Source organism: Aquarana catesbeiana, linkage group LG02 (assembly GCF_042186555.1).
Source record: "Aquarana catesbeiana isolate 2022-GZ linkage group LG02, ASM4218655v1, whole genome shotgun sequence".
NCBI classification, from domain to species: domain Eukaryota; kingdom Metazoa; phylum Chordata; class Amphibia; order Anura; family Ranidae; genus Aquarana; species Aquarana catesbeiana.
Window position 1 is genome coordinate 390,567,242 of NC_133325.1, and position 20,763 is coordinate 390,588,004.

The 20,763-nt window shown below is 39.6% G+C and overlaps 1 protein-coding gene across 1 annotated transcript in view; it reads right to left on the reverse strand.

Annotated features, from left to right (window-relative positions):
* The window catches only part of SRRM3 (serine/arginine repetitive matrix 3), a 643,608-nt gene that overhangs the window by 441,797 nt on the left and 181,048 nt on the right, over positions 1-20,763 (reverse strand). The window contains exon 2 of the mRNA XM_073615202.1: positions 1,774-1,862. The gene's annotated coding sequence lies outside the window, so the exon portion shown is untranslated. The remainder of the gene's footprint in view (positions 1-1,773; positions 1,863-20,763) is intronic.

Consider the following 20,763-nt stretch of genomic DNA (forward strand, 5'->3'; position numbering starts at 1 on the left):
TTCCCCGTTCTGCCTTGTGACATGACAGAGATCACTGCTCCCTGTCTTTGGGAGCAGTGATCGCTGTCATGTGAGTTGAAGCCCCTCCCCCCACAGTTAGAATCACTACGTAGGACACACTTAACTCCTTGATCGCCCCCTAGTGGTTAACCCCTTCTCTGCCAGTGTCATTTACACAGTAATCAGTGCACTTTTATAGCACTGATAGCTGTATAAATGACAATGGTCCCAAAATAGTGTCAAAAGCGTCCGATGTGTCTGCAATAATGTTGCAGTCACGCTAAAAATGCCATAAAACTATCCCCTATTTTGTAGACGCTATAACTTTTGCGCAAACCAATCAATATATGCTTATTGCGATTTTTTTACCAAAAATACGTAGAAGAATACATATCGGCCTAAACTGAGGAATAAATTTGTTTATTTTATATATTTTTCGGGGATATTTATTATAGCAAAAAGTAAAAAATATTGCATTTTTTTCAATACACAAAGGTGATCAAATACCACCAAAAGAAAGCTCTATTTGTGGGAAAAAAAGGATGTCAGTTTTGTTTGGGTGCCATGTCACACGACCGCGCAACTGTAAGTTAAAGCGACGCAGTGCCGAATCGCAAAAAGTGCTCTGATCAGGAAGGGGGTAAAATCTTCCGGGGCTGAAGCAGTTAAAAACCCATTTAAAATGAATGATATATGCTTTTTTGCAATCTATTTATAATGTTATTCTTCTTATTATACATGTTTTTATGGTATGTTAAAAAGAATTTGAAAATTTTTAATATAGTGACATCACTATAAGCCTAAATGAATTATACAGTAGGTTGTCTTAAAGGTAATTTGTCCATTTCATAGGTCTATAGATAGATACATACATTTTAGTTTCCTTATAAACTGGAAGCAAACTTAGCTTATTGTCTAGTTTATAGCTGCTTTAAGCCATCTATCCTAGGAAAATTGATATGTACAAATGAGAAAATGAAATGCCCATCTAATTTTACTGAAACCTAACCATTCATACAAAAGGCAGGAAATGAATACAAATCTGCTAAAGAAGCATATTGGTGATTTAGCAAGCAATACAAATGCAGAGTTAGCTGCAGACTCAGTATCTTTTCTAACTCTTCATTTTAAACACAATGTAGAAGAAACATCAAAGGCTGACAACAGAAAAAAAAGACTTATTTGTCCATTGAGCCTGCCCATTTTTGGTAACTTTCTTGCCTGTGGATATACCTATGTTGATGTTAAACATGTTTAAATTCAATTAGAGCTCTTTTACAGTAGTGGCCGGGGAGAGCAGTAAAAACAGGTGGCTTTTGTGGTTTCCGAGCCTGACTAAAGTTTCTGCAGACGTTTAAGTAGTTGGCGGTCTGGGACAAATGATAGATCAATCTCTGTCCTGACTGGTAATTACAACAAAACCAAAATATAAATCAGATTACTTGTTTTCTGTTGCTCTGTAATCTGTTTTTATTTGCTCCTTGGTACCCATTTTAAATTACACTGTGAGTGGCAACAACTTCAGAATAAAGTAATTAATTTTGCTCAAAATATACAGCAGAGTATCTTTAGACACAGACCACAAATATCATGTGAAGAAAAGATCGTAAATTGCAATACAGACATAAAAAAAAATGTCAAATTGGGTCTTTATTTTGCATTGCAGAATATTTCTAAATGAATTTGAGAATGTGTCTTGCGAAAATGAATGTCAGTTTGGCTTTAGATACGTGTTTTCCAAAATGTAATGTGTTAAGGCACTTTACAAATTACCTTGCAGAGATGATGGAAGCTGCAATTTTACAATGACTTTCTTGTTAGTTCATGCTTTCTGGGTTGGGTTCTTCATATTCTTCAAAAACCTAAGGGTATAAAAAGGAAATAGCTTAAAACATCTTTTAAACCATGTAAAATTTAAATCACTGTTTAAGAAAAAGTATTCACGAAAAAAAAAAAAAAACAGGAACAAGTATAATGTGTGGCCCCTATCTGTATCTGTTTGGTATTTCTAAACAGGTTTTAGTCAGTAAAATAAAAACACCTTTCACTATTCAAGATTCTTTATGTAGTTTTTAGAAACAACTAGCCATCATTATATTTAATGACAGCAATGGTCACAACTTTATGCTGTTGAATGCAAATGTTTACAGTAATGATGTCAGCAACTGACTTCCCACCTTCAGCCCTGTTGCTTCTGTGCTTACTAATGCCCAATTCACTAAAGTGAGTTATTTCAATTCTGTTCTTTTTACCTCACAATCATTTTCTTACCAAAACAATCACCCTTTAGACAAAACTATTACATAGGTGTGGAATTGGTATTTCTTTGCATAAAATAGATATTTAACCATCACCTTCTTTTGTTTTGTGAACAGATTTTTTCACAAAGTGTTATTTTATCTCCATGTTCTACTCCTCTTATAGATACATCATATAGCTTAACAATATACACCAGTCTAGAAGAAAAGATCCTTGGGGGTGGGATCAGACAGCTTTACCCTGCACACACTGTTAGTTTCAATGCAGAACTGCTGCTATAACCAGCCCTGCTTGTATTCTTGCAGAGTGTGCAGGCTGTATGCTGCGTGGATACTCTTGCCAACGCACATCTTATTCACCTTTCACAGGGTAGTCTGTAGCTACCTTCTGTTTCCATCTATCCTAAGTTTTATTTAAAGCTACAGCTACAAAGAACAATAATCTGTGCAGTACCCTTGCTGTATTTTTCTTTATATACAGACACTTCAAAAACTAATAATAAAACGAGAAAGAATATTGCATAGGAATAATGCAACTGACTCATGCAAAATATACCTTTTGTGAACTATGAATAATCTTCAATTGACATTTTCATATACAGCCCATGGTGATAAAATTACCCTATGCATTACTGTTCAATGAATCTGCCTTATAAAACTGTAAAGTCTATATATTTAGCACTGTTGGGCATCTGGTGTGTTGCGGTTCCTTAACTGCTTCAATACTGGGCACTTTCACCCCCTTCCTGCCCAGGCCAATTTATAGCTCTCAGTGCTGTCACACTTTGAATGACAATTGCGCAATCATGCAACGCTGTACCCAAACTACATTTTTATCATTTTTTTGAGACAGATAGAGCTTTCTTTTGGTGGTATTACTTCAGAACTGCTGCATGCCGATGTACGTCCTACTTTGGGGACGGATATCATTGTTATGGCAGCATCTAGCTGCCATAACCCCGTTATCCCCGTGTTCGGCCGGCGGTCCGGTACAAGATAAAAGTGGTCTCTGTGGCGGATTCGCAGCGAGATCACTTTTATCGGCAGCGGGAGAGGTCCCCCCCCTCCCGCCGTGATCCGGTGCCCTCCGCCACTTACCGGAGCCGTTGGCAGCACCGGAGGCGATGGCGTCTGTCCCCTGGGCTGACATGGAGACGAGTGAGGGGAAGATGGCCCCCACCCGTCTCCATGACACTGCAGGGCGGAAGCCACGTCAAAACGTCACTTCCACCCATAGCTCCTAAAGGGCCATTTTATTTTTTTATTTTTTTAAATGACACATTTTTTTTTTTTTTATTGCATTTTAGTGTAAATATGAGATCTAAGGTCTTTTTGACCCCAGATCTCATATTTAAGAGGTCCTGTCATGCTTTTTTTATATTACAAGGGATGTTTATATTCCTTGTAATAGGAATAAAAGTGACACTTTTTTTTTTTAAAAACAGTGTAAAAATAAAAAGTAAAAGGTAAAATAAATAAGAAACATTTTTTTTTAAATGCGCCCCGTCCCGCCGAGCTCACGTGCAGAAGCGAACGCATACGAGAGTAGCGCCCGCATATGAAAACAGTGTTCAAACAACACATGTGATGTATGGCCGCAATCGGTAGAGCAAGAGCAATAATTCTAGCCCTAGACCTCCTCTGTAATGCAAAACATGCAACCTGTAGAATTTTTTAGATGTCGCCTATGGAGATTTTTAAGGGTAAAAGTTTGTCGCCATTCCACGAGCGGGCGCAATTTTGAAGCGTGACATGTTGGGTATCAATTTACTCGGCGTAACATTATCTTTCACAGTATAAAAAAAATTGGGCTAACTTTACTGTTGTCTTATTTTTTAATTCAAAAAAGTGTATTTTTAAAAAAAAAGTGTGCTTGTAAGATCGCTGCGCAAATACGGTGTGACAGAAAGTATTGCAAGGACCACCATTTTATTCTCTAGGATGTTAGAAAAAAAAAGTATAATGTTTGGGGGTTCTAAGTAATTTTCTAGCAAAAAAAACTGTTTTTAACTTGTAAACATCACATCTAAAAAAGAGGCCTGGTCTTAAAGTGGTTAATCACCACTGGGATTTTTTTTTTTCTTAGTATCTTTTATAAAATTTTGTAAATAAGTAATTTTTCTCCATCACTGATGTGCAATGATGAGCCTGCACTGATGGGCACTGATGAGGTGCCACTGATGAGGAGGCACTAATATGCAGCACTGATGGGAACTGATAGGTGGCACTAATGGGCACTGATAGGTGGCACTGATGGGCACTGATAGGTGGCGCTGATGAGCACTGTTAGGTGGCACTAAATGGCGGCACGGATATGCAGCACTAATGGGCACTGATTGGTGGCACTGATGGGCAGCACTGATAAGCAGGCACTGATGGGCACTAAAAGGCAGCACTGACTGGCATCACTGGCATTTCCTTGTTTAAATGTGGTCAGCTGGGATTGGACATAGCCGATCACAAGGATAAAGAGCCTCGTCAGCAGCTCCTTTAACCACCTCCCACCTACCGTATTGTGAAATGACGGGCAGGCAGCAGCTCTATTGTTCTGGGACGAAGTCATATGACATCATCCCACTCTAGCTGCGTTTGCACACCCACGGGACGCACAGCGCGCCAACAATCGATGTGCTGTGCGCCCCCACGGGTGTGCAAGCGCAACTAGAGTGGGATGATTTCACTAGATTTGCACATGTACAAAACAATGATGTGACATTATGAGTAGAATGGCTGTAACTGGAATACTAGATTTTGCCAGACCCTATTCTGCTGTGAACCTTGCATATCATTATTTACTTTTTGTAATCTTGTGGTAGATACTTAACTAGAGAAAAATGTAAATTCCTGTTTTTTTTAGAACACATACTGCATTCCAGTTGTCAAGTAATCTGTAATTGTGCATTACCTTCAGCGCTAATATTATACAGTATACCAGAACACATTTAGAAAACATAGACAAACAGTTGTGAGAAATGAGCTGGCAAGCATCCTAAATCCCGTTCATCATTACCAGCATGTTATGTGTGTCTTAGGTTGTCAGAATCTAAAAATGAGTTCAGCAGGTTGCTATCTAATCTCACAAAGTTTGCAATGTTCTCCTTCAATCTATTTAAACTTGTATGGCACTGGTATACTGATGACAAAGGGAACACTAAAGCTTTTCTAAATGCCTTGTCTACTTTGACTGATTCTTGATTTCTCCACTGAGCTTTGCAGAGATAAGGGGGTGTTGGATGTGATTGCACTTTCAGATGTCGGCAAGCAATTCAAATGCATGACTACCTCCATGTCAGTCAAAGCATCACATCCTACATCCAGCTAAAATCAAGTAAAACAAAAAAAGCTGCATATGAAACGTGAGTATATTTTATTAGGATCCACTGGTATTGAACCAGGATCATCAAATTGCTTTGCTGTGGCTATTTCTCTTTTATTTGCCATTATTTCATATCTGCCAAAATAAAGTATAGGAAAATGTAAAGGCAGGTGCCTTTTGTAAGATTGCATAGTTTTCCAAAAATAGAAAGAGTTATTTTTCCTCCTAATACAGTTGAAAGTGCATTGGATTGTGTAGCTTACTATGTAAGAGATGCCGGTAAAACAAAGTGATCATATGTTTCATGGATTGGGATTGAGTGCTCTCTTGAACACTGTAAGTGAACGGTGTAAATGGTGTTGTTGAGTGAGGGCTTGTATAATCTAAGCGGGTGTCTATGGAGGAACTGAACACTATTCCTACTGTGATAGCAAGATTGGATCTCTGTGGGTGATAGAATATTGGTGGAGACTGTTTTTTTTATGCACAGTGCCATTAAACAATGTTCATGAAACATGTCTGAAGAGCAGCAGGTGACCAGAACAATATAATATTGGAGCTACTGTGAAGGCTATTATTTGTCCAAGATTAATAATCATGTAACATCAGCTGATGTGTTCAAAGTAGATTAATTCATGCCTACAATATGTAAAGATTAGTCACATATGAATAACAATTCCAGCAATGTGGTTAGCTGCATGAAAGTAAATTAATTGAGTTGATACTTATGTTCAGACTAGGAACACGTTATACAATAGTTTATTATTGCTGAAGTCAAAGCTTGACATATGGTATAATGTAGCTGCCTATCAGTCAGAAAATTCAGGTTGTATTCAGTGTATTTTGAGCTTTTTCATAGCACCACAGACAAAACAATATGCTGGGTCTCAAAAATGCAGACACATGTTTTGATGTAACTATTCTTACCTAACTTGTCTTCCACCTTTGAAAAAAAGAAGACATATTGTACACAATGCAGTTGTCTGTAGTGATGCAACTGATCCAAGAGAAAGTAGTAATACCCCACCAAAAAGGAATCCGGGGAGTGGTAACTCTGCAAAGTGTCAAACCCAACTGAAGGGGAGGTGCAATCCGAAAATGAAGCCTAGTACACACTATCATTTTTTTTTTCATTCAAATCAGTAGGTTGAACAAAAAAAACCTGACAGCTCAGGTCAGAACGACGTTAGTACAGTGATTTTCCCCACTAAGCTGTTGTTTTCTGACAGCGGGATGCAGGGATGCCGCCACCCACGCTAGAACACACTGGTCAGCGCTATCAGCCATTGGCTGATTGGTAGCTGGTCAGCCATTGGTTTTCCAGCATGCACATCTGACAGAACAAACGGCTGGCTTCTGTCAGACCGGCAGTCATACACACGGGCTGAATGCCCTACTTTTGGCCCATGTGTACTAGGCTTTACACAAAAAACAAACGCCACAAGGATAGAGCACCTCAAAGGCTACTAAATGCATTTTATTATACTGTACAAAAAAAGTATGAGAAAATATATGGTGTGTGCTCGCTACCCCCATAGGGGGGAAGTCCCCCAACCTTACCAAACCTTCCACCTGAATCCCACCCATCCACCCGAACACCCCCCTAAGAAAGCCCACACCTCACTCCAGTGTCCTGGAGTCACCCTGTCCCCTGTATCCCCCCTACACCCCAGTCCTCCCCGCCACAGATTTTAAGCAATCTCTGATAGCCTGCTTCTGAAGAGCTATATATTCAGTAGATACTGTTGGACCCAGTCCAGGATAAGTGTGGATGAAAACAAACAAGTTGCAATCCTGTAGATAGATGGTAATATCCCAGTAATCTATAACTCACATATGACTTAATGCCTAGGTGAAATGGATGGATCATGCCTGCTGTCCAATTGCTGATGATATGCTGCAGCCAAGCTGGCACCCGACCCTATGTGTGCAGAGGCGGAGTGTGCTAAGGGCACATACTGGTAGTAAATCTGGATAGTATACTAGGTGGTGTGACCTAAAGTCATCAGCGCCAACAGTCTCTCCTAGCTCGATACCCCTATCTCCCTGCTTGATCCGACTGTGTATAGTTCTCCTCGATATATCATAGCTGTTTGATCTGTAGGTAGGGCAGAGTCCACTAAGGGAGTAGCTTATCCCAAGCTGTCGGATAAGGCTCTTCTATGTGTGGGCTGCCAGAGCTGTCAATTTCCGTTCGATGGACCAAAAGCTGTTCCAGCTGTCCTTCTCTCTTTTCATGCAAGCAACTACCGCCATGGCACACACAACAGAGTGCACACCGGCGGTAGTTACCAACACGAAGAGAGAGCAGGATCGCGGCAGCATGACGTACTGGAACATTCACCCTGTCCATGATTACCCCATGGTTTCATCAATGGCTTTCTGTCACACCTATTATAATATCTGTTTGTTAAGTATCTCTTGATACACATCATCGGTTTAAATAAAGCATAGTGAACCTCAGTTCATTCATTACCCCCATCCTTGTGCATGTAAATATGAAACTGACATTCTCAACTTAATTTAACATGCAGAAAATACCCTGAACGCGTCAGAAGTATGCTTAGTGGTATACAATGCATTCATAAAGTATACAGACACCCTTAACATTTTTTCAATTTTGTTATGTTGCAGCCTAATACTAGAGTTGTTTGAATTCATTTTTTTTCTCATTAACCTACACCTAGTACAGTAACAAAGTAGTGTACTGAGTAAAGGGTCTGAATACTTAAGTGCATGTGGTATTTCAGGTCTTTATTTTTTATTTCTAAAATTCTGATTTCGCTTTGTCATTATGGGTACTGAGTGTAGATTAATGAGAAAAGAATGAATGTAAACATCTGTAGTATCAGGCTGCGACATAGGAAAGGGGGTCTGAAAACTCTATGAATGCACTGTATATATCATTGGCTGAGTACTGCAAAGTAGACCAGCATTTTTGTACTGTGCTACACAGTATCAAAAAACGGTGCATGTTTTCCTACTTCCATGTAAACTATTTAGTAAAAAGCAATATATTGAAGTCTACAAGTGATTAACTGTAGTGGCTGCACTAAATGTAATTTTTCAGGTTAATTACGTTTTAAAGAAAAATACCTGTCGATCTTTTTTTTTTTTTAAATCCAGTGTCCTTGTACTTTCCTGTGCACTGAAATTAAATCACACAATGTCTTCAGCCTTCCCAGCTAATTTTTATAAGCTACAAAACCCCTACTCCTTATGTAATAGAAATTAAGAAAGGGAGAGTGTCCTGTAAACCTAGCACACATTTCCTCTCCTAGGGTGACAAGACTGCTGCTCCACAGATACAGTACTGTGAGTAAGCATTGTCTAGGGCAGAAGTGTGTTCCTGGCAGGGTCAGCTGAATATCTAGGGGAACAAAGCCTGAGGAGAAAACGAATGCAGCTAACACATAAAAGAACTAATGTGCGGCATTATATTACATTTTTGCCCTTTGATATTCTTTAAATATGTGACTATTTGTGGCCTTTTAAAAAAGATACATAAACAACTGCTTGTGGATACTTTCAGCTCCCATTTTCCACATATTACATTAAAGGACACCTGTAGGAAATATCAAGACAGCCACTGCTGACCTCTCCTTCTAAAAATACCAGTTTCCACAGCTGTCATTCTTACCCAGAGGCTTCAGTACTTTCTGCATCACTAACCAAGAACAAGTATGCAAATCAATTTCATTGTTTCTAATCTGCATACCTTTTTCAGATCAGTGATTTAAAAAGGAGCTCCAGGAGCTCTCCTAAAAAAAATGTTGTAGCTGCTGCCTTTTAATATAAGGACGCTTACCTGTCCAGGGATCCTGCAATATCCTCACCCGCGCCGATTCTTTAATAGGCTTTGGGTGCAGACGCCGGTATCTCAAGTAAGGGAAACAGCCCTTGCGGCTTCATAGCCAGGTTCCTACTGCACATGACTGAGCTGTTCTGCACTTTGTGAATGGTCCCGCAGTCTGAAGGGACCTGTGATGTGTCCCAGAAGATGGCGGAGGGGGGTTGAAGTTCCGGCTCAGATCATCACGGTGCATCTGACCAGAAGTGGGAGCGGGTACCTGTCAAATCCAGGTACCCGCTCCCCCCTCCCCCTAAAAAAGTGCCAAATGTGGCAGTGGAGGGGAGGAGGATGCAAACAAGGGGAACTTCACCTTTTGGGTGAAGTTCTGCTTTAAAAAGTATTGGATCAAGAGAAACAAAGCAAATGGCATTTTCAGGTAGCAATGGTAACCTCTGTATTTTTATAAATTCAAATTTGCTTTCATGCATTTAAAACTGTTAATAAATTTACAACCAAGACCGCTGCCTTAAAGCTCTGGAAAAATGGTATGACTTGCTTCCAAATACCTGTGAACTGTGTTGCATTTGGCAACTGTTTGTTTTGCTAGCAATGTCTTCCTGACATTGATGGATTTGCAGTTAGAAATGTTTTGTGCCAGGCTGCAAGACATTAAATAACTTCTGTCAGATGGGCAACTTTGAATAACCATCAAGGTGTTAGCTGATACTGCAGCAAGGAAGCACACAGAGTGCCAAGCGAGACCAAGGACAGGTACTAAATCATATTAGTCTGCAATATATGGAGATATCTTGTTCTGTTTAACACTGCATGTAGAAGAAATGGCATGAGATACCCGGTGAAACCTAAGCAATATTCTGTACATGGCTTTAGGATGCATTAAGTTACAATACCAAATATATATCAATACAGTTAAATGTTGAGTTATATGTATAATAATATATCTGCTAGTTTATACACAAAGACAATGTGCTTATTAAGACAAGCATTATGATTTGGTCAAATTTGGATTTATATATTCCAATGCTACCTTATTTTTTTTTAGGAATGTGTAATGATTAATTGAATGGAACATTGTAATTATTATTTCACAGGGTTTATATAATGTCAACAGTTTGTGCAGTGCTTTACAAAATAAAGGGAGACAGTACAATTACAATACAATGAGGTTTAGGAGGGTCATGCTTGTGAACACAGTATAATGTCATAACACAATATTTAAAGGAAAATAATAATGCTTTGGGGAGTTGTATTTTCTTAATTTTTGTTTGTTTTTAGGTTTTACAACTGATGTTTGATATCAGTGTTCACTTTTTTACTATACAGCCTGTAAAGATTTTTGTCTTAAAAATCAAACAATTAATATAAGATAAAAGATTCCCAGAGTACTATGAGCTATCTAAAGAGACACCACAACACCATGGGCACTTTGGCTTTGTAAGGGATGCTCTAAAGCAGTGGTCATCAACTCCTGTCCTCAGGACCCACTAACAAGCCAGGTTTGCAAGATAACTGAAATAAATCACAGGTGATATAATTTGCTGCTCAGTGACTGCAGTATTCTAGTCTGCATCTCCCCAAGGTAATACATAAAACCTGGCCTGGTAGTGGGACCTGAGGACAGGGTTGAGGACCACTGCTCTAAACCATTTACTTGTTTGTGTAAATTTCAGCTTGAACTATTTAGCTGTGTATACAGCAGGATTTTAAAAGAGGTCGTGAGGAGAAAGAGGAAACTGTAAAAGAGGAGCTGAAAGCACCACCTGCTGTCTAGACTACAAAATATTCATAAACAATAGTTCATATTTAAAAAAATATATTTTGTGAAATATTTTATTTGTTTACTCCTAGCTATAATAAATTAGGGAAATATTATACATATATATATATATATATATATATATATATATATATATATATATATATATATATAAACTATACAATTCCTTTACAGGAAAACTGTATTTAAAAAAAAATCACTGTAATCCCATGTGTTCACATAGAGCTCTCCTCTCTTTTCCCAAGGCTTCACTAATGTTATCGTTCAGCCTAAACTGCTGGGATAATTTTAGGTAAAGATCTATTCAATATTTTAAAAAGACCTTAGGTGTTGGAACTTGATGGCTGTGTTCAGCCTGAAACCAAACAAGACAGTAATGATGGGAGGGAGTAAAGAATGAAACCTCCAGTGGAAAAATCTTGTTAATGCTTTTTCAGTGCTGTGTGGGTTTATATTTCCAAAACTACTGTATATCTATTTATAATATTATTACGCCTGACAAGGTCATACCAAACCTTAAATTATGTTTAAACCCAGTCATTAAAATCTCAGATAAGTCTTAACACGTTAAAGGAGTCAGAAGGTTTTTTTTAAATGCCTTCTGTGTACAGCAGCCCACCTCAGCCCCCCTTAACTGAGCCCCCTCTGTCCAGCGATGTCAACGAGTGTCTCAGCCAGTGGTGTCGCTAGGGGGTGGCTTTTGGGGCTATAGCCCTGAATCTGGGGCCCATAGCCCCGAGTCTCTGCAGGGGTCCCCAAGGGGAGGGGAGGCTCTCTGGGGACCCTGATGCAAGGGGGAAGCTCTCCGATGACCCTGATTTTAAGGGGAGACTCTCTGGGAACCCTAATGTAAGGGGGGCTCTCTGGGAATCCTCATATAAGTGAGGGTTCTCTGGGGACCCTGGTGTAAAGGGGAGGCTCTCTGGGGACTCTGATGTAGGGGGGGCTCTCTGGGGACCCTGATGTAAGGGGGGGCTCTCTGGGGACCCTGATGTAAGTGGGGGGCTCTCTGGGGATATACACACACACTTATATTGCTGTATATATATATGTGTATGTCTGCTAGAGCTCCGTGTCTGAATAGACACAGGGAGCTGCAGTTCAGCTTGGGTGCCCAAATAGAAAACCGCTTGCTGTGGGGGCACTCAACAGGAGGGAGGGGCCACAGAAGAGGGACCCGAGAAGAGGAGGATCGGGGCTGCTCTGTGCAAAACCTCTGCACATAGGAGGGAAGTATAACATGTTTGTTATTTTTACAGAAAAAACAAGACTTTACAATCACTTTAATGTAATTTCAACAGCCATTTCAAACCATTTAAAATCTGCAGCTTTTATTAAAATAACAGCTGGTAATCCTGCCATATAGTTGATTGTTCAGGCACTTTCTGTCACAGGGTAAAATGCTCTGTTCCTAGCTCAAATGGGTTAGTTCATTTTTATCAAAAAATACCCTGTGCAGTCCCTAAATACCATTACATAATGCTAAACTTTATCAGCTTTAAAAAACATGCTTTCATGCCATCTTAATATCTGTAGGACATTTTTGCAATAAAGAAGCCTACCTCAAAACCTTCCTAACAGTTTTCAAAGCTCAGTCCTGTCTTCTTTATAGGAAAGAGGAGCCGTTAGGACAAGCACCCCCTAGTGATACAGCAGCAAACACTGTCCCACGTCTGAGCCCTACACCTGAGCAGTGTGCTCTCCTGCTGACACAAATGAGCTCAGCAGCTGCGACAGAAGAGAGAGCACATTGCACATGTGCAGAGTTTGGCAGCAGGATAGGACGCACTTCTGTATCACTAGAGGGCATTTTTAGTAACTGTTGCTCTCAGGACAAAGCTTTGTAAACTTTTAGGAGGTTTTGAGGCAAGCTTTAACTACATAAAGACCAGCCACCGCAGTTGTACTGCGGCAGGTTGGCTCTCCTGGGTGAATCACAGTCATTGTACGTCGGGCGCTTTAAGACCTCTGGGGGGCGCGCACACTGCCAGTGGTGCGCGCCCGTGGCGTGACGCCGGAGCCTATGCACGTGGCCATCGCCCATGATGTCCGCCGACCACCTGCGATCTCTCCTGGGAGAGACAGAACAGGGATCTGTCGATGTAAACAGACAGATCCCCGTTCTGTCGGGGGAGGATAGACAAATCTGCTGTTCCTAGTGATTAGGAACAGCGATCTATTTACTCCTCCAGTCACTACACTCCCCCCACAGTTAGAAACACCTCCCTAGGGAACACTTAACCCCTTGATCACCCCCTAGTGTTAATCCCTTCCCTGCCAGTGACATTTATACAGTAATCAGTGGCTATTTTTAGCACTGATCGCTGTATAAATGTCACTGGTCCCAAAAAAGTGCCAAAAGTGTCCTATCTGCAATGTCGCAGTCCCGATAAAAATCGCTGATCATCGCCATTACTAGTAAAAAAAAAAAATAATAATAAAAATGCCATAAATCAATCCCCTATTTTGTAGACGCTATAACTGTTGCGCAAACCAATTAATTAATCGCTTATTGCGATTTTTTATCAAAAATATGTAGAAAAATACGTATCAGCCTAAACTGATGAAGAAATTAGTTTTTTTACATTTTTGCGGGGATATTTATTATAGCAAAAAGTAAAAAATATTGTTTTGTTTTTTTCAAAATTGTCGGTCTTTTTTTGTTTATAGTGCTTAAAAAGAAACCACAGAGGTTATCAAATACCACCAAAAGAAAGCTCTATTTGTGGGGGAAAAAAGACATAAATTTTGTTTGGGTAAAGCGTCGTACGACCGCGCAGTTGCCAGTGAAAGCGATGCAGTGCCATATCGCAAAAAAGATACACAAACAAAATGAAGACAAACTCCAGCTAATTAATTTATAAGCAGTTACAGCAAATAGTTTTTTTTTCTTTGGGGATAAAGGATTTACATAGATAAATCATCAAACCTTTTCTTAGGACTTGCGTTTCTGGTACCTCAACAAGAGACCCAAATAAATATGTTATTCCTCAATCAGGAGGCATCTATTATCACAAAGAAAAAGGCTAAATAGTCAACAGTAGATTGTAAGGTGAGGCACTCTGCTCCCCCCCCAATTTTCATGTAAATTAAGTAGTTAGATGGTGATTAGTAATATAAGCCCCTATTTCATCCATCTAGGTATTGATCAATTTTATGCTGCTTCTTGGGTGTCTCCTACACCCACCCAGGGACTCTATGCACTGCTTTGTCATTTCACGATCTAGCCAGTTACTACAAGTGTCTTTGTAGGTATTCTGTTCCAATGTTGCTTGTAGAATGAAAAATTCTTAAGTAGGCATATTCATGTATGTTTTTTTCACTTACATCTAGATCCTATCGTAATACAGCACCTGTTAATATTCCTAAGGAAGCGAGCATCCATGAAACATGTTGAGCAAAATGACATACAAGGATAGTGGAACCCCCAATACATGGTTTTGTGAATAATTTAACCATTAATACATAATTAGGAATAGGGGTAGTTCCTCCACCAAACGGTCTGGTGCATTGATAACAATTTGTGATTGTTTTTATGCAAGTGTTTTCTTTTAGATTTTGTTAAAGGAAAAAGATTTTTCATGATATACAAATACGTTGTGGTGCCGATAAAGTCATGTCCTTAGCAATATTGTCTTTCCATATTGTTTATGCGGTGTGTACCACTGTGGAAGTTTTCCTTCACTTCCTGTCCCAGAAATGCAATGAAAGGCACCAGGAAATAAGGGCAAATCTCATAAAGTGAGGGAAATTCCCCATCTTAGACAGAACTCCCTGAAAAAGGTGTCCCCATTGGAAGATTTTCCCTTACCTCTTTTTTTTGGGACAACTCTAAAGTTTTGGATTTTCCTTCACTTTCTTTCCCGGGGACAATGGTTAACAGTACAAACAAGGTTTAACCTGCTCAATGACAGAAGGTCTAACCCTTCCATACTCTATCCAGCACTAAAAAAATGCTTTGCCTAGAGATACACTTTAACTTACAATACAGCAGACCTCCCCTATATAGGGATTGTATGATGGTTTGCTCCACTTTCTAATACATGGTACAATGACAATACCAATGGCTGTGAAATAATCTTTTAGAAAACAGCAGTCAGGAAAGGGGCACAAAGCAGTAACAAGCTATTTTTCATCACCGGTTATAGGTTACTGTACATCAGCTCTTTGTACAACATTATCAAATAATATCTATACAAGAGGTACATTATATAACTTTGTCCAGATTGGTAACTGACAATGTTGGCATTACCAAAGGGTATGGAAGAGTCAGAGTCTGATACACAGTATACCAGTCCAGGGTTTATAGAAAATGGACACTTGTCTTTGTGCACTCCCAGCTAAGCTTAGAATCTGACGTAACCCTCCAAATGCTAGTGCTGCCTGAAGTATTGTGCAGACAGCAATTACAGCACATCACTCCACTCGGCTAGACTCTCCAGTAAGAAAATACAGACATATTATTAAAATAGTTTAATAAGGGTCACCATTTTATTCATTCTCTGCACTGAGCCTGTTAAATTCCATTTTCATCTCCATCAAGGTACTGACCTTCTATGGCATTTTGAACTTTAATAGAATAGGTTGAATTATCTAAAAGCCTTAGCAAGTATTTGTGGAATGATGCCATGAGAGCCTCTGCTTCTGAATGCCAGCTAACTTAAATGCCTCTGCAAAGTGCCTGAGCAACACACCTTTCTGTAGCAAGATGTTTGTATATATTACCATCCAATCATTCTAGCCGTGAGATCAATTTTACTGACGCTCCCAGAAAAGAGAGATAAAAATAAAAAAGAAAAGAAACCCAAAGATGTCAAAGTGAGAAATAGGTGTCAGTTGGCTGGTATGGATTAATTAGTCCACTGTGTCACTGCAGCAAAGTTTTTGGCACTTTCTGTACTGGTGCATTTACTTTTTTTTTTTTTACTGCAGCACAGATCAATACAGTTGATAAATCCTAAAACCTGCTGTTGCATGACACAAGGATTAGATGACTTGTTCCCTGAGAACTAAGCTGGTCAATTTTTTGGGGGGGGATCGATAGAACTGTATTGATTACATCCTCAATTAAGCAAATCAAAGCCTTTTGTCTCTTGAAAACAGAGGGTATTCTGCACTATAACAGTGCTTTAACTAAGGAAATATTATAGAATTCCTGGCGTGACCAATGTTTCAAAGTGTATCTAAAGAAAAAACTTTTTTTTTTTTTTTTTGAACAGAGTAAAGAGACAGTGGTCTTTAGGATAAACAGAGAGGGTAGATCTCCCCAGCAGACTCACAGCAATAAACTAAGGCCCCTTTCAAACTGGTGGAGCCCGCCAGCAAATCCACCTGCTCAGCAAGGAATCTCTCCACTGATCTTCGCTGAGCAGGCGGATGACAGGTCCGTGTCTGCTCCACTGACATGGACACAGCCCACTGTCCTCTATGGGCTGTTGGATGGAAACAGACAGCCTGTCCATTTCCATCCAACTATCATCCGATCTGATCCGCCAGATGGATGGGTAATAGATGCTCATCTGTCTGTTTTTAGCAGACAGGATCGGAACCTACAGTATCTCTCAAAAGTGAGTACACCCCCCATATTTTTGTAAATATTTTATTATATCTTTTCATGTGACAACACTGAAGAAATGACACTTTGCTACAATGTAAAGTAGTGAGTGTACAGCTTGTATAACAGTGTAAATGTGCTGTCCCTTCAAAATATCTCAACACACAGCCATTGATGTCTAAACTGCTGAAACAAAAAAATGAGTACACCCCTAAGTGAAAATGCCCAAAGTAGGCCAAAAGTGTCAATATTTTGTGTGGCCACTATTATTTTCCAGCACAAAAATGTGTGGGGTGTACTCACTTTTGTGAGATACTGTATGTCGGCAGGTGTCAACAGACGCATGTCCGTTGACATCCGCCGCTCCATAGAGGGCAATGGGTGGTCTGATCAGGTCCATCTAAGAAAAATGACAGGAGGACCTGATCAGCCCGCCCGTGTGAACAGGGCCTAACAGAGGTCATAACTCTTCCATACTCTATCCAAAAATACCAAACAAATTTTGGCTTTAGATATGCTTTCTTTTTTAAGGCAAGTCTGTTTTAGGAAGGTGAGGTTGGACACTTGTTCCTGTTGACTCATCTTGCTTTTGTTACTTTGTGACACAGTGACTATGACTTTCTCTGGCTTAATGTTGAACAAGGCAATAAACCTTCATTGCTTCCACCCCAGCCCCAAATAATTCACATTCCATTCACCAAGGGAAAGTCTGTGAATGAGACAATTATGAATGTAGCATGGGGCAGAGCCTGGAACTCCACAGTGCACATCTCCCAATCAGCATCCCAGTTGTCAATAGGGATTCTTCAGTCCACTAACATCTATCCATAACTAAATGATCAAATTTAGGCAGACTTTGAAGAACACAGTTATCAATACAGTTTGAAAAATATGAATATTGCTGTGCAGTACTAGAGATGCAGAACAGTACCAGCAAACTGTATACATTAATTTGAACGGTGTCATCCTCTGTCCCATGCGTTGTCCCAATGCCAAGAAATATACGGTAAGAAGCAGGACATTATTGTCGCTAGTGATATCAGACACCACAATTGTTAAAGTCAACAGTTCTAGATATCAAAGACACCTGTAAAAATGTACCTAGTTACATGATTTCTAATGTCAGTGGATTATCATTACATTCATATACATTATATTTATTTGTACTTATATATGTTTATACGCATCAAATTAATGCGATAATAATGCGCAATAAGAATTAAACAAAAAAAGAGAGAGTCGCCCTGGGACTTTAAATGAGGTGGTCACAGTTAGCCACTGAGTAACAAGAGTAATAGCAGTATAAATGTTTATTAAAATTAATGTACATACATGGATAATATAGAATATTAGCTCGGCCAATGGATTTGCACATAATAAAGAGAATAATTAAAGTTGATACAAACGTTATAAAATGCAGTATATACAGATGCACGCATCAGAAAACCTGACGCACGTTTCGCAAGATCATTGCTCGCTCATCGGGGGTGGATGCAGATGAGATCTATCTAAATAAACAAAAAGATGTGTCACAGGGGTAAATGTAAGACATTGTGACCACCTCATTTAAAGTCCCAGGGCGACTCTCTCTTTTTTTGTATATGTATATAGGGATGGAGATGTATCACTGGTGACTGCAGACCTTTTATTTTATTTTGCTTCTAATAAGAATTAAACACTTTGGGAACTAATCACCTATTTAAAATAAAAACAGCCAGAATTTCAATTTTAGCATCTATTTACTGATGTGATGGATGATGGCCAGGATGTCACTATGCATTCATCTCGGCTCTGTGCATCCCTGCCACTCTGTTTTCAATTACAGCAGCTTGCAGTCATCCATGAACTTCTAGACCCTAATTAATGTGACTTCCTTCAGACAGCACTGGCTCGGCCCTGTTCCTTTATCCATTACCTTTTTCCAAGCTTAGTTTATCATTTTGTAAACCTTCTGAGCCTATAACCAATAAATATTAAAATACATGTACTGTAGATCTGTTGCATTAAAGTGGAAATCTCCATTTTTTTTTAACATGGTGGCTCAACAACATCAAATCAATATCAGTTTCAACATCACATATTACCAGAATTCTCTATTAGAATATTAGACAAAAGGCATGTATGCTGAACTTGTATAAAAACGTATATGGAGTAAATATGGACAAACTGTCTCCTTAAACAATCTGCGAGTCTTTATGGTGTCAGTCCATTTGTCTGAACAAAAGAGGCTTTCCCAGGTTACCAGGGGGCTTTTGTTGGTAGGAAGTGGTAAAATGCACAGAACCCCACCCATCTCCCCCATTGGAAGGAAGTATCCACCTGATGCTGAAAGGCATATATGTGCTACTATTAATACAGCAGTGCCTCTAGCTAGGGAATAGCACCAATTATAGTCACATCATTGGTACTTTGAAGTTTTATACTTTTGTGAACAAAAGATGGATGGTTTTAAAGGGTTACTGCATGGTGGTGATGTTGCTGCTTATTTTAATCCTGGGTTAAAAGTTATCTGATGAACTTTTGAGTTCCTAGCAGTAAGTGTTATTGAAACTATTTTCTAGGGGTGCTGCATTCAAAAGCAGGATGCTATGTTTTAAAGAAACTATCCCACATTTATGTGTGCTAACCTTTTGGCCAGGACCAGGGGAAATTTTTATGCCTGGCCGGAAGGCCGGCCATTGTATTGCACAATGGCCACTTTCACTCTCCCGTCTTACTATCTTCCCCACTCTTTCTTTTACCCCTGTTTGTCACCTTTTTGTCTTTTTTTGGTTGTCTTTGTATACACGTTTTGTCACTGTGTGGCGAGTAGGGTGTGGGTCCTCGGGCCTACTCTGAAAGTCTTGGGAGGGGGTGGACATAGGCCTTCTGGCTTGGTTCGTCCTCTCCTTTGAGGGGTCTCCCTTCGGGGGAGCCCCACTGTACTTGGGTTGGTCTGCTTCGGCAGTCCTACCAGTTGTGGGGGTCCGCCTGGTTTTGGCCAGATGGACCCTTTGTCTGAGTACCTCAGTCCCTGTCTGGAGCCTAACGCCCCGGGGGATCAGGGTAAGGTCCTTCCCTAGTGGAGGACTCTGTACACCCGTTGCACATTTTTGTGATTCACTCTTTATGTGTGGGCACTTTTTTTTGGCATCGGGTGGAAGTTTTTGAGGTGTGTTTTGCACGCCACTGGCTTTTCGATATATATAAAAAAAAAAAAAAAACTCTGTATCAGGGTTAGGAAAGCCATAGCTTTTTATACCAAAGTAAAAATATACTAACAGATCATTTATTTTTTATTACAGGTACTTATGTAACTCCGTCAATTTACACAGTCCCTGCCCTCAAGGAGTTCACAATCTAAGGTCCCTAACTCACATTTGTAAATACAACACACATACTAGGGCCAATTTAGACAGGAGCCAATGAACCTACCACCATGTCTTTGGAGTGTGGGAGAAAACCAGAATACCTGGAAGAAACTCACGCAAGCACAGGGAGAAAATGTAAACTCCATGCAGATAGTGCCCTAGTTGGGATTCAAACCAACAACCCCAGTGGTGGTACTTAACCATCTAATTCAGTTAACAGAATCACGGGAGCAGATTGGGAAAACTACTAGCAGAAAACATTTTTGATTATTTGCTTTTCTCTAATAGAGCCAATATTAAGCCCTGTTACACTATTTTCAAATTTTTTTGCCAATCAATTGTTCTATCCACACAATTATTGTTAATTCTTGGTGTGCATACAGATTCCTTGAAAGATAACTACCCTTTAAATAAGACAGAATTGCTTTTGGTGCTGATCAGATTTTTGATATCCAGGATCAGGGATAGTAAGTTTGGCCATATGATAAAAACACCCATTATTGAATAACTGCTTAACAGCTGTAAGTCAAAGTAAGCTAGGGTGGAGATACAAATATTCAGATATGGTCGAGATGTTGGTTACGGACCAATTTTTGAGCAATTTAAGAAATAGTGCCTCAAAATTAAAAGTAGTGCCTCAAAATAAAAAATAGTAAATATATAACAATAGCAATGTTTATATGAATGTTTAACC